The sequence below is a fragment of the Salvelinus fontinalis genome, chromosome 11 (genome assembly GCF_029448725.1).
Source record: "Salvelinus fontinalis isolate EN_2023a chromosome 11, ASM2944872v1, whole genome shotgun sequence".
Taxonomy (NCBI): domain Eukaryota; kingdom Metazoa; phylum Chordata; class Actinopteri; order Salmoniformes; family Salmonidae; genus Salvelinus; species Salvelinus fontinalis.
Genome location: NC_074675.1, coordinates 20,211,015 through 20,225,253, shown reverse-complemented (window position 1 = coordinate 20,225,253; position 14,239 = coordinate 20,211,015). Strand labels below are relative to the sequence as shown.

Genomic DNA, 14,239 nt, shown 5'->3' with positions numbered 1-14,239 from the left:
AACATCATCTGAGTCCCCTGAGCCCCTCGTTGAGCTGGAACATCAAATTGGTCGTTCTTCATTGAACTGGGCTATTGTTTGCGTTCAAGACCAGGTTGTGCTTATTGCTCTCAGTTTGGCATTGTCAGAGTAGCCACTAATTTCAGTCATTTGTGTGGTATTAAAACACATTATGCTCATGTTTTATATCATGTACATTTAATAGAATTGCATGAAATGCGTTTATAAAAGGCCAATCTGTTCTACTGTATGCCACTGTTACGCAAATGTGATTATAGATGCATGCAATGTTTTATTATAAAGGGGTTATTTTTTTGTTGTTCGTTTTTTAAAAGTGACGTTGAGATTATGTATAAAAAGCGCTATAAAAAATACTTATTATTATTGGACAACCACGCTCTCACTCAGAACATTATGTGCTAGCTGGGGTCGTTGTGAAACTCATAACATGGTCACAATAATCTGTAGTTTGTGCTTTGCTTTTATGTACATATACATACCTATGTATATTTCTTATGTGAAAAAAAAACTAAAACATAACATTTAAGCTGCTAATGTCATGGAAATTAGAAGGTTTAAATAGGTATTGATGTGAAGGTGAAATATCATTGATATCGCAGCCTCCTTCCTGGTTTTATCAAATCAAACACCAGGATATAACACGGATGTCCCACCCACACTGGAAACAATACAAACAAATATGGCGGAACCCGCGTTGGAATCATGGATAAGGATGGACTTTACAACATTATTGAATGAAATTGTTTCTGAGAAGTTCCGTGAAAAACATTGACCGGTTTTACGATCGCTGACAAATGCGTTACGAATTCAGGGAAACAGGTGCGCAAAGGGGAGAGTTATGTGGCTAGCTAACTAGCTAGCAAAAGACCTCAGCTAAACGGGCTGTCTATTCATTGAACTGGGCTGTTACCCATGTCCTGCTTTTGTCTGTATAAATGAAACATTGTTCGTTTTCTGTATTATCACAGAGACCGCAGTGAGGATGAAGCCTTCAGGAGCCTAGTGAAGATCCTGTCAAAGCTATCAGAGGAGATCCAGGCTGCAGGTAGAGAGGTTGAAGAGCTGATCCTGCTGTTGACCGCAGTATGCTTCAGAGCCCAGAGCAATGGCAGTGTACAGTGTGCACTCAACCAGACCCTAATGAGGTGAGCTGCAGTCAGTACTGAATCCAGTTGACACACAAAAGCATGCACACAAATGTTTTACATTGGATCTGCATTTAGTTAATTTACCAGACACTTTAATCCAGTCACGCACGGTCAAGGAAGAGCTAATAACATTACCAAGCACATCCATGTTGGTAGTTTTGTTTTCACATGAATTCAAGTGTGTTTACACTTCAAAATTCTGGGGGTGTTCTATTTAGCAGTTTCCCTGTTATGAAATGCCCCCCCCACCCCCACTGTCCAGTTGTATTGGGTGGGTGGGTTGGTTGGTTAAAACATAAGCAAATCTACCTTTTTATCCAGGTGCCTTGGTGCTATTGACCTGTCAATCAGAATCCTAGACATGCTTCAGAAACTGAAGTCTGAGAACACGTCTTTGAAGGTGATTTGTTTTTATTCTCCCTCCTATGGCTGAAGAGAATAAGCGTAATCTCCTGATATTTGCAGTTGTGTGCTTATTTGTAAAACAATTATAATGTATTGTAACCGTTCAAATTTCATGATTTTTTTTATTTCTTAAGTCTTCTTATATGTGTCTGACTGTTGTTCTCTGCACTTTACCACTGATCTAGCACTTCGTTGCTGGGTACTGTTCATTGGAAACCTTGCTGTTGATAACCAGTTCTGCAAAGAGGACATTTGGGCGCTCATCTTTCCAGATCTTCTCATGTAAGTACTTTGGCCCTACATCAGTTTCACTTCTCAAGGCCTCGACCTAATGTGCAAATCATGTATGGGAAATGAACACAAAATAATTAAGCTCAATGTCGAGCGTTACACAGTTGTCATAATTCACATTAGGAAAAAGGACTTAATCTTTATTGATCCTTTAGGCCTTCAAACTGGAATCTAAGGGTTTTATGCATGAAAGCATATTGTCAGCGAAACGTCCCGGACTGGATCGAAGTTACTGTTGGCAGTTAAAAAAAGTGTTTATTTTTTTTGTGTTCCTTTATTTCCCCCTAACCCTGCCACCCCTCCCCTAATTGGTGTACACTAATGGACAACAATACTTAGGCTTCTACTTCCAGCTTTTACATACTATATACAATTTACGGACACAAAGTATTTTACAGTTATCATTTTGTTTGTTTGGTCAGAACGCAGGGCGGTGCAGTTGCCGTACCAGGCGGTGATACAGCCCAACAGGATGCTCTCAACTGTAAAAGTTGGTGAGGGTTTTAAGGTGCCAAGCCAAATTTTTCAGCCTCCTGAGGTTGAAGAGTCTCTGTTGCGCCTTCACCACACTGTCTGTGTGGGTGGACTATTTCAGTTTGTCAGTGATATGTACGGTGAGGAACTTGACGCTTTCCACCTTCTCCACTGCGGTCCCGTCGACGTGAATAAGGGTGGTGCTCCCTATGCTGTTTCCTGAAGTTCACGATCAACTACTTTGTTTTGTTGACTTTAGGTGAGAGATTATTTTCTTGGCACCACCCTCCGAGGGCACTCACCTCCGCCCTGTAGGCTGTCTCGTCATTGTTGGTAATCAGGCCTACTACTGCTGTGTCGTCTGCAAACTTGATGATTGGTGGTCTATTGGGGCAGTAAGCAAATTGAAGTGGGTCTAGGGTGTCACCTGAAACCTCACCTCTTTAAGGAATACCTAGGATAGGATAAAGCAATCCTTCTGACCCCCCCCCCCCCCCCCCTTAAAAGATTTTGATGCACTATTGTAAAGTGGCTGTTCCACTGGATGTCATAAGGTGAATGCACCAATTTGTAAGTCGCTCTGGATAAGAGCGTCTGCTAAATGACTTAAATGTAAATGTAAATGTGTCAGCTAAGGTAGAGGTGATATGATCCTTGACTAGCCTCTCAAAGCACTTCATGATGACAGATAGTCATTTAGTTTAGTTGCCTTTGCTTTCTTGGGTAATAGTGCAGATAGTTGACAAAACATGGTTGTGGGGGTTGAAGATTAAATAATTTACTCTCTTGTGTTGCAAGACCATTGATATACTACATTTCATCCAATGCTTTGAAGTTTACTCACCCGCCACAAGTTCTGTCTGTGAGCGTGTCCTTTCAGAGTAGGATTTGCAGACTCCTTTTGAACCCTCAGATCAAGGGTCAAGAAGCATGTGCAAAATGTCAGAAATGGAGACTGAAAATGTAAAATGACTCTTCCTATTCTAATCGACTCTGGTCGAAAGTAGTTCACTAAACGGAGTAGGATGTCATTTGAGACACATGTTGAGTTAAATAGCACATACAGTAATCTCCTCATGCTGTATCTGTGCTTCCTGGGCCACACCGGAGAGACAATAAGTGCTTTTGAGTCCATCGTGGCACTGAGCCATATTGGCTTCCTCATGGTGGTTTTATTATTATTACGTTAATGGAGGAAAGAGAAACATTTCCTTACTCTCATTATCTGTTCCATCCCAGCTATCTGCAGCTATCACTGACTGTGATATAAAGCCACCTGGATGGGGGAAACTGGCATGTGTCCACTTGCAGTGGCTTAAAAACCTTGCTCCCACTTTGCTCTCATTCAAGGCCCTTGAATGATAATAACCTATCGTCGGCTCCCAGCTGGTAAATAATAATTTAATATGATAGTCTTTCATTAAGTATTTTTTACATATAGGCTGAAGTTCATATTTTTTGATTTTGAGTGATCAAAAAGTACACACTTTACAGTAACTAACTCAGCATTTTCTCTCTTGCTATGGCCGTTCATGACTCTACCAATTAATTTGCAGAGTAACCGCATGTATGTAAATTTAACCTATATAATTAGATAGGTGACAGAGACCAGTGCAACACGTTGTGACAGCTTTAGACCAACCCGCAACCACACATGGCTATTTTCCGTGGTAGTAGAGAATTCCTAAGGATAGGGACCTCAATGTTGGCTGATAGGGACATGGATGTTGGTTGGTTATTGAGATTGCCCTATAGAAACCAAGGAAACACAACACTTAAACAGCTTCTTCTTGCATAAGGAAAATTGCCATCTCAGCATTGTTTGAAATTGGCCCTATCCATAGACTCAAGACAAACAGAATAATTCGTGACTAGTGTTTTTTACTGTGTTTTGGATGAGAAAGTAGTTTTTGGGGGATGGTGAGATTCTATTTCTGCATTGTAAATATGTTTGTTTTGATTATATTTAGTGATGCACTGATATGACATTTTTGGCCGATACTGATATCCGATATTTTCCTTGCCAAAAGTCCCAATACCGATATTTAACATTTTAGCTGTCTTTTAAACGTTCTTGTACAACTTTTAATAGTTAACACACACACATGGACACAGTGGTCTAAGGCACTGCATCTCAGTGCAAGAGGGGTTACAGCCTGGATTCGAACCAGGGACTGTAGTATCACATCCGGCCGTGATTAGGTGTCCCATAGGGCGACGCACAATTGTCCCAGCGTCGGCCAGGTTTGGCCGGGGTAGGCCGTCATTGTAAATAAGAATTTGTTCTTATCTGACTTGCCTAGTTAAATAAAGGTTACACACACACACACACACACACACACACACACACACACACACACACACACACACACACACACACACACAATGACCCAAAAATTTTTTTGGTTGGCATTGACGTATGTCCCCATTACCAGTAAAACATAATCAAAACCGATTTCTTTCACTTACTTGCTGTGCTGTTTCATTGTTCAGTCGTTTCATTCTCAACCATGATTGCATCATACATGTCAAGCAGTGACGTTTCAGCTATGTCTGTCCGTGACCTCTTCCAAATAAAATTGTATTTGTCACATACACATGGTTAGCAGATATTAATACGAGTGTAGCGAAATGCTTGTGCTTCTAGTTCCGACAATGCAGTAATAACCAACGAGTAATCTAACCTAACAATTCCACAACTACTACCTTATACACACATAAGTGTAAAGGGATAAAGAATATGTACATAAAGATATATGAATGAGTGATGATACAGAACGGCATAGGCAAGATGCAGTAGATGGTATTGAGTACAGTATATACATATATGAGATAAGTAATGTAGGGTATATAAACATAAAGTGGCATAGTTTAAAGTGATACATGTATTACATAAAGATGGCAAGATGCAGTAGATGATATAGAGTACAGTATATACATATACATATGAGATGAGTAATGTAGGGTATGTAAACATTATATTAAGTGGCATTGTTTAAAGTGGCTAGTGATACATTTTTACATAATGTCCATCAATTCCCATTATTAAAGTGGCTGGAGTTGAGTCAGTATGTTGGCAGCGGCCACTAAATGTTAGTGGTGGCTGTTTAATTAACTTCTTGTGGGCAGGGGCCAGCATTTTCACTTTCGGAAAAATAGCATGCAAAAATTCAACTGCCTGCTACTCATCCCCAGAATATAAGATATGCATATTATTAGTAGATTTGGATAGAAAACACTCTGAAGTTTCTAAAACGGTTTGAATCATATCTGTGAGAATAACAGAACTTATGTAGCAGGCAAAACCCTGAGGACAAACCATTCAGAATTTGTATTTTTTTTTTATGTCACTGTCTTTTCAATGTATTTTTTAAGAGACACCAGATTTCTAATGGACTTGCTTGCAGTTCCTACCGCTTCCACTGGATGTCACCAGTCCTTGGAAATTGGTTGAGGTTATTTCTTTGTGTACTGAAGAAGTAGGGCTATCGTAAATGAGGGTCACATGAAGTACATTTTTTGAGAGAGCCACGTTATGAAAAAAGTTGCGTCAGTTTGTTTTCTTTTGTATTGGACACAGATCATCCCGTCTTCAAATTGATCGATTATTAACGTTTAAAAATACCTAACGTTGTATTACAAATTTAGTTTGAAATGTTTTGGTAAAGTTTACATGTAACTTTTGATATATTTTGCAGAGAAGTGGCGATAGTTGGAAGCTGTGTTTTTCTGGATGAAACGGTCCAAATAAATTGACATTTTGGATATATATCGACGGAATTAATCGAACAAAAGGACCATTTGTGATGTTTATGGGACATATTGGAGTGCCAACAAAAGAATTTTGTCAAAGGTAAGGCATGATTTATATTTTATTTCTGCGTTTTGTGTCGTGCTTGCAGTGTTGAAATATGTTACTCTGTTTGTTTACTGTTGTGATGCAATAGCATCTTATGCTTTCGCCGAAAAGCCTTTTTGAAATCTGACATGTTGGCTGGATTCACAACGAGTGTAGCTTTAATTTGGTATCTTACATGTGTGATTTAATGCAAGTTTGATTTTTATATCATGTTATTTCAATATGGCGCGCTGTATTTTCCCTGGCTATTGGCCGGTGGGATGTTTGCGTCCCACCTGCCCCAGAGAGGTTAACAGTCTGATGGCCTTGAAATAGAAGCTGTTTTTCAGTCTCTCGGTCCCTGCTTTGATGCACCTGTACTAACCTCACTTTCTGGATGATAGCGGGGTGAACAGGCAGATGCTCGGGTGGTTGTTGTCCTTGATGATCTTTATGGCCTTCCTGTGACATCGGTTGGTTTAGGTGTCCTGGAGGGCAGGTAGTTTGCCCCCGGTGATGCGTTGTGCAGACCTCACTACCCTCTGGAGAGCCTTACGGTTGTGTGCGGAGCAGTTGCCATACCAGGCGGTGATACAGCCCGACAGGATGCTCTCAATTGTGCATCTGTAGAAGTTTGTGAGTGCTTTTGGTGACAAGCCAAATTTCTTCAGCCTCCTGAGGTTAAAGAGGCGCTGCTGCGCCTTCTTTACAACGCTGTCTGTGTGGGTGGGCTAATTCAGTTTGTCCGTGATGTGTACACCGAGGAACTTAAAACTTTCCACCTTCTCCACTACTGTCCCGTCGATGTGGATAGGGGGGTGCTCCCTCTGCTGTTTCCAGAAGTCCACAATCATCTCCTTTGTTTTGTTGACGTTGAGTGTGAGGTTATTTTCCTGACACCACACTCCGAGGGCCCTCACCTCCTCCCTGTAGGCCGTCTCGTCATTGTTGGTAATCAAGCCTACCACTATAGTGTCGTCCGCAAACTTGATGATTGAGTTGCAGGCGTGCATGGCCACGCAGTCGTGGGTGAACAGGGAGTACAGGAGAGGGCTCAGAACGCACCCTTGTGGGGCCCCAGTGTTGAGGATCAGCGGGGTGTAGATGTTGTTACAGCGGTATGAGTACCAGCATATTCATGAGCATTCAATACGACTTCAGTATGAAATCCTCGACGACACACTGTGCTGTCCGTCTCAGCATGCTCATAGGGTTGATGTCAGTCATGAAACTAATAGCTGTGACGCTATTATGGTGTATCTCCGGTAGGGCAACATCTGAAAAATAGTTTTAAAAAAGTGTACCGGTGCTCGACCAGTCGGCGAAAGCCAAAATCACCCATGAGAGAGAACGGTTGATTTGTCAAGGGCAATGAATTCCATTATCTTGGCGTTAATGGATTTCGCCTTTAAGTTGTCTCGCTGAAATTTCCTTTAATCTTTCAAATGACTGCTCAACTTGTTGACTCCTCGATCCACACAGCAGACATTGTGGGCTAGGTTAGGAATGCTGTGTTGCACATGTAGTGCAAAATTTTACAAGGAGTCATCACTTCATGTACCTACGTTATACAAAGATGTTCTCATCTATTTGTATTATATAAACTCAGCAAAAAAAAGGAACATCACTTTTTCAGGACCTTGTCTTTCAAAGATAAATCAAAATAACTTCACAGATCTTCATTGTAAAGGGTTTATACACTGTTTCCTATGCTTGTTCAATGAACCATAAAAAATGTATGCACATGCACCTGTGGAACGGTCGTTAGCGTCCCACATATCCTAGAGAAGTTAACGTCCCACTTGCCCAAAAGCCAGTAAAAATGCAGAGCGCCAAATTCAAATATATTACTATAAAAATCAAACTTTCATGAACTCACACATGAAAGACACCAAATTAAAGCTACACTTGTTGTGAATCCAGCCAACGTGTCAGAATTCAAATAGGCTTTTCGGCGAAAGCAAACGATGCTATTATCTGAGTTGGCACCATTGTAAACAAAGAGAGAGAAGCATATTTCAACCCTGCAGGCGCGACACAAAACGCAGAAATAAAAATATAATTCATGCCTTACCTTTGATGAGCTTCTGTTGTTGGCACTCCAATATGTCCCATAAACATCACAAATGGTCCTTTTGTTCGATTAATTCCGTCGATATATATCCAAAATCGCGTTTGATCCAGAAAAACACCGGTTCCAACTCGTGAAACATGACTACAAAATATCTCAAAGGTTACCTGTAAACTTTGCCCCAAAAATTCAAACTACTTTTGTAATACAACTTTAGATATTTTTTAACGTTAATAATCGATAAAATTGAAGACGGGATGATCTGTGTTCAATACAGGATTAAAACAATCTGTAGCATGCTTTCTGGTCATGCGTTTCTATCTAACAGGACACTTCAAGTGACTTTGATTCAAAATGGCCGTACTTCTTCATTACACAAAGGAAAACCCCTCAACTAATTTCTGAAGACTGTTGACATCCAGTGGAAGCGGTAGGAACTGCAAGAAGGTCAATTAGAAATCTGTATTCCCAATGAAAATCCATTGAAAAGAGAGTGACCTCAACAAAAAAAAAGATCTGAATTGTTTGTCCTCGGGGTTTCGCCTGCTAAATAAGTTCTGTTATACTCACAGGCATGATTCAAACAGTTTTAGAAACTTAAGAGTTTTCTACCCGAAACTACTAACAATATGCATATCTTATCTTCTGGGGATGAGTAGCTGGCAGTTGAATTTGGGTATGCTTTTCATCCAAACGTGAAAATGCTGCCCCCTATCCTAGAGAAGCTAAGACACTAAGGTCATAGTTATGGTCACAGTTATGAAAACTTAGGACACTAAAGAGGCCTTTCTAATAACTCTGGAAAAACTGAGAAAGATGCCCAGGATCCCTGCTCATCTGCGTGAACTTGCCTTAGGCATGCTGCAAGGAGGCATGAGGAATGCAGCTGTGGCCAGGGCAATACATTGCGATGTCCGTACTGTGAGATGTGTAAGACAGCGCTACCTGTGAGACAGGACGGACAGCTGATTGTCCTCGCAGTGGCAGACCACGTGTAACAACACCTGCACAGAATCGTTACATCCGAACATCACACCTGCGGACAGGTACAGGATGGCAACAACAATTGCCCGGGTTACACCAGGAACGCACAATCCCTCCATCAGTGCTCATACTGTCCACAATATCCTGAGAGAGGCTGGACTGAGGGCATGTTGTAAGACAACACTGGCAACAATGTCGCCTATGGGCACAAATCCACCTTCGCTGGATTAGACAGGACTGTCAAAGTGCTCTTCACTGACGACTCGCGGTTTTGTCTCACCAGGGGTGGTGGTCGGATTCGCGTTTATCTTCGAAGGAATAGGCGTTACACCGAGGCCTGTACTCTGGAGCGGGATCGATTTGGAGGTGGAGGGTCCGTCATGGTCTGGAGCGGTGTGTTACAGCATCATCAAACTCAGCTTGTTGTCATTGCAGGCAATCTCAACGCTATGTGTTACAGGGAAGACATCCTCCTCCCTCATCTGGTACACTTCCTGCAGGCTCATCCTGACATGACCCTCCAGCATGACAATGCCACCAGCCATACTGCTCGTTCTGTGCGTGATTTCCTGCAAGACAGGAATGTCACTGTTCTGCCATGGCCAGCGAAGAGCCCGGATCTCAATCCCATTGAGCACATCTGGGACCTGTTGGATCGGAGGGTGAGGGCTAGGGCCATTCCCCCCCAGAAATGTCTGGGAACTTGCAGGTGCCTTGGTGGAAGAATGTGGTAACATCTCACAGCAAGAACTGGCAAATCTGGTGCAGTCCATGAGGAGATGCACTGCAGTACTTAATGCAGCTGGTGGCCACACCAGATACTGACTGTTGCTTTTGATTTTGTCCTGGATTATTCCATTTATGTTAGTCACATGTCTGTGGAACTTGTTCAGTTTGTCTGTTGTTGAATCTTATGTTCATACAAATATTTACACATGTTAAGTTCGCTGAAAATTAACACAGTTGACAGTGAGAGGACTTTTTTTGTTGTTGCTGAGTTTAGGTATGCTTGTCAGCTTTGACATCGGTTTTGCAAATCGTTGTTAAACTAGACATCAGGCCGATACCGATGTTGGAATTTTTAGCTAATATCGGCCAATTCCGATATGTTCACCGATATATTGTGCATCCCTAATTCGATGTTTCTGTTCTTCTTCCAGGTTAGGGAACTGGATGGTCTCCCTCTCATTATGGACAACTGCGTTATTGACAGCAACAATCCCTGTGTCCTTTTGATTCGTATAGAATCTGATGTGCCTGTGGTGTTTAAATTATACTAGTCGTAACTATCATGTTAAAGCCACTGTGGATGGATGTTAACCTAATGAGCTTTGTACTTTTATGTATCATCCTTTGTCTTCCTGTAAGTATTGCTGTTGCTGATACGTACGTTTATCTAACATGTTTATAGTCATAAGTCAATGTTGGTGGTTGATGGATATATTTTACTGTATACACTCCCTATGTATTTATTTGGACACACAGTGATGCTAAAATGTGTACATTTGTCTTTATGCTCCAACATTTAGGATTTGACAAATGTCATGAGGCGACAGTAGAGAATGTCATCTTTTATTTAAGGGTATTGTTTTAAATATTTGTTTTACCATTTTAGAAATTAAAGCATTTTATGTATCTAGTCCCTCTCTTTGAATGTGTCATAAGTATTTGGACAAATTCACGTATGTCTATGTAAACGTCTTCCATTTAAGAATGATGGAGGCCACTGGGTTCTTGGGAACCTTGAATGCTGCAGAAATGTTTGGTACCGTTTCCCAGATCTGTGCCTCTGTAACAGTAAACTTTACGTCGTCCCCTCGCCCCGACACGGGCGCGAACCAGGGACCCTCTGCACACATCAACAACGGTCACCCACGAAGCAGCGTTACCCATCGCTCCACAAAAGCCGCGGCCCTTGCAGAGCAAGGGGCAACACTACTTAAGTCTCAGAGCAAGTGACGTAACTGATTGAAATGCTACTAGCGCGTACCCGCTAACTAGCTAGCCATTTCACATCCGTTACACCTCGACACAGTCCTGTCTTGGAGATCAATGGACAATTCCTTCGACCTCATGGCTTGGTTTTTGCCCTGACATGCACTGTCAAATGAGGGACCTTTATATAGACAGGTGTGTGCCTTTCCAAATAATGTCCAATCAATTGAATTTACCACAAGTGGACTCCAAGTTGTAGAAACATCTCAGGGATGATCAATGGAAAGAGGATGCACCTGAACTTAATTTTGAGTCTCAAAGCAAAGGGCCTGAATACTTAATGTAAATATCTTATTTCTGTTTTTATGAAGTTGCTAACATTTCCTAAAACCTGTTTTCGCTTTGTCATTATGTGTAGGTTGCTGAGGAGTTTGTCTTAAAAAAAAAAAAATGTATAATACATTTTAAACGTAAACATTTTTGGAAAAAGTCCACAGGTCCGAGTACTTTCTGAAGGCACTGTAGACCATGCATAGGCTATATGCATGGTCCAATATGTTCATTAAAATCATTTTAAATATAATTTTTGCCAGTATGTTATTGGGCTCATTTCTGGAGATGGAAATTATATTTCAGATGGTGTCAGCATACATTTTTTTTAAATTCATTTTGGAGTAGAAGAAAATCCCAGAACTGAGCTTTTCAGTTCACATGAATGTCCTACATTCATGTGGATGCTTCCATGATTAGGGATAGTCCTGAATAAATCGTGAATAATGTTGAGTGAGAAAGAGGAACAAAGATTCATATCCCCTCAAAATACTTGTTAATCACAAAAGTGATAAATACATTATTTACCATTTATTTTGGGCACAACATATTCCGAAACACAACCAAATCAAACTGCAAATGCTACCAACAAGTTTGAAGTCACAAGCTTGATGTAGTCATTGTGTGCTAGGAATATAGGACCAAATACTATATTTTATGCAGTGAATTTGTCCAAGTACTTAATGTCACCTTCAAACGGGGGGACTAGATGCATAAAGTGCATTCATTTCTAAATGTAAAACATATATGTACGAAAATAACCTCGTATAAAAGGTGACACTCTGTACTTTCACATCCGTAAAATATTTGCTCTCAAATCCAAAATGCTGGAGTATAGAGCCAAATTAAACAATTTAGCTTAACTGTCCAAATAAATGTAGGTGAGTGTCTACATTTGTATTTATTAGGGATCCCCATTAGCTCCTGCCAAGACGGCAGCTACTCTTCCTGGGGTCCAAACACACCAAAGCACCCACATTTACGTATAAAACAAAAGATCAAACATTGAACTATGTTTGTATTGAATGAGCTAAAGATGAACTAGTACATCATTTAACATCCCTACACCACCACATATCTACAACACAAAATGTTCAATACCACCATACAACAATATCACAATGTGTGTGTGTATGCATGTGTCTGTTCCTTTGTGTGTGTCTCTTCACAGTCCATGTTGTTCCATAAGGTGTATATTTACCTGCTTTTTAAATCTGATTATACTGCTTTCATCAGTTACCTGATGTGGAAAATAGTCATGGCTCTATGTATTATGTGTGCCTCCCATAGTCTGTTCTGGACTTAGGGACTGTGAAGAGACCTCTAGTGGCATGACAAGTCACTGTGGTGAATTATTATACAGTATGTGCCGTGTATCCATCATGTTTATACTGTTGGTGGATGTTGGCACTGACACAACAACAGCTTAGTTTGAGTCCACCTCCGTCCACCCCCCGGGGGCTAGCTGTCGGTCAGGGCACGGTGCCAGCTTGTCTTTTCACCAGGCGGTGACCTATTAATCTGAGCCCCACTGTCCCCCTGACCCCCTCAGGAAGGATGTTGTCATCGAGGTTATTGTTGAGCTCCTTCTGCTCTTCTCAGGTGGGCTACAGCCAGACACACTGGGCAAAAACTGTTTGAATCCATGTTGTTTCCATGTTGAACAATTCAACAAAAATGATGTGATAACGTTGAATCAATGTGGAAAACTGATTGGATTTGAAAAGTCAACTTAAATCAAATTACATTTAAATGTGTTGTTGATTTCAAGTAAAATCCACTTAAATTGACAACTGAACCAAATGTAAACCAAAGCTAGACATTGAAATGATGTCTGTGCCCAGTGGGTAGCTTGCCTGGAGTGCCGGATGTGTGGTCTTTGCCGGTTTGAGATGGTTCTATTGGTCCATTCAGCCAGGCAAGCTCAATCAAGCACAGATAGTATTTGAACCCAGGTCTGGGCCACAGCCACACCGCTACATGGCCTGGTCACAGATGCTGACTGGGCATATGTGGAGAGGAAGAGAACTAGAGGGGGTGGGAGGCTGGGTTGCTTCCTTGTCATTCAAAATGGACACAGTACTCACTCATTGTACTGATAGTGTCCTGTACAGTGGGATGGTGGTAGCTAATTGAGAATGGGTTAGTTTTACTCCCCTTCAACCACAAATCAAAGTAAAGTATGTGTGAATGTGTAGGAGACAGCAACCAATATGTGTAGTTTTGTAGACAAAAGCTTTTGAGAGTCGGGTTTCTACATTCCTCTTGTTCCTCTTCCATTGTAAAATAAAACTAACTCTCACTCTCTGTGTGCCATGAATGTATATGTAATGCTATCCTTAACCTTTCTTTCTCCATCAGCCAGTGGGCCTACTTTGCTACCCGGAATATTCTAGAACACAACCTGGTGAATCAGGAGCTGGTGGCAGCTCTAGAACGTTGTGGGGTGGCCGATGACTCCGCCCTGAGGACCATGGGCTTAAGAGTAAAGGAGAGAGATGGTATCATGCTGCTCAAACCCTGTTCAAAAGACCCTTGAAGGTTTTCACACAAATGATTTCAAACCAATTTGTTGGTGCTAACCAAACTATAGGGTTCCCCCTTCCGTTACAAGGGTGTTGCAAAGGGAATGGATTTTGATTGTCTTGCTACAAGCTTTGCACTATATCTGCTTTTACCACCCTGTTTTGGCTTTTGGTGAGAATATCAATGATACAAAGGACTATTCCTGTACTTCAGGGT

At 41.3% G+C, this 14,239-nt stretch overlaps 1 pseudogene; it reads left to right on the top strand.

Annotated features, from left to right (window-relative positions):
• Positions 1-661: 661 nt before the first annotated feature.
• Positions 662-10,874, top strand: LOC129865259 (ataxin-10-like; annotated as a pseudogene).
• Positions 10,875-14,239: the final 3,365 nt, after the last annotated feature.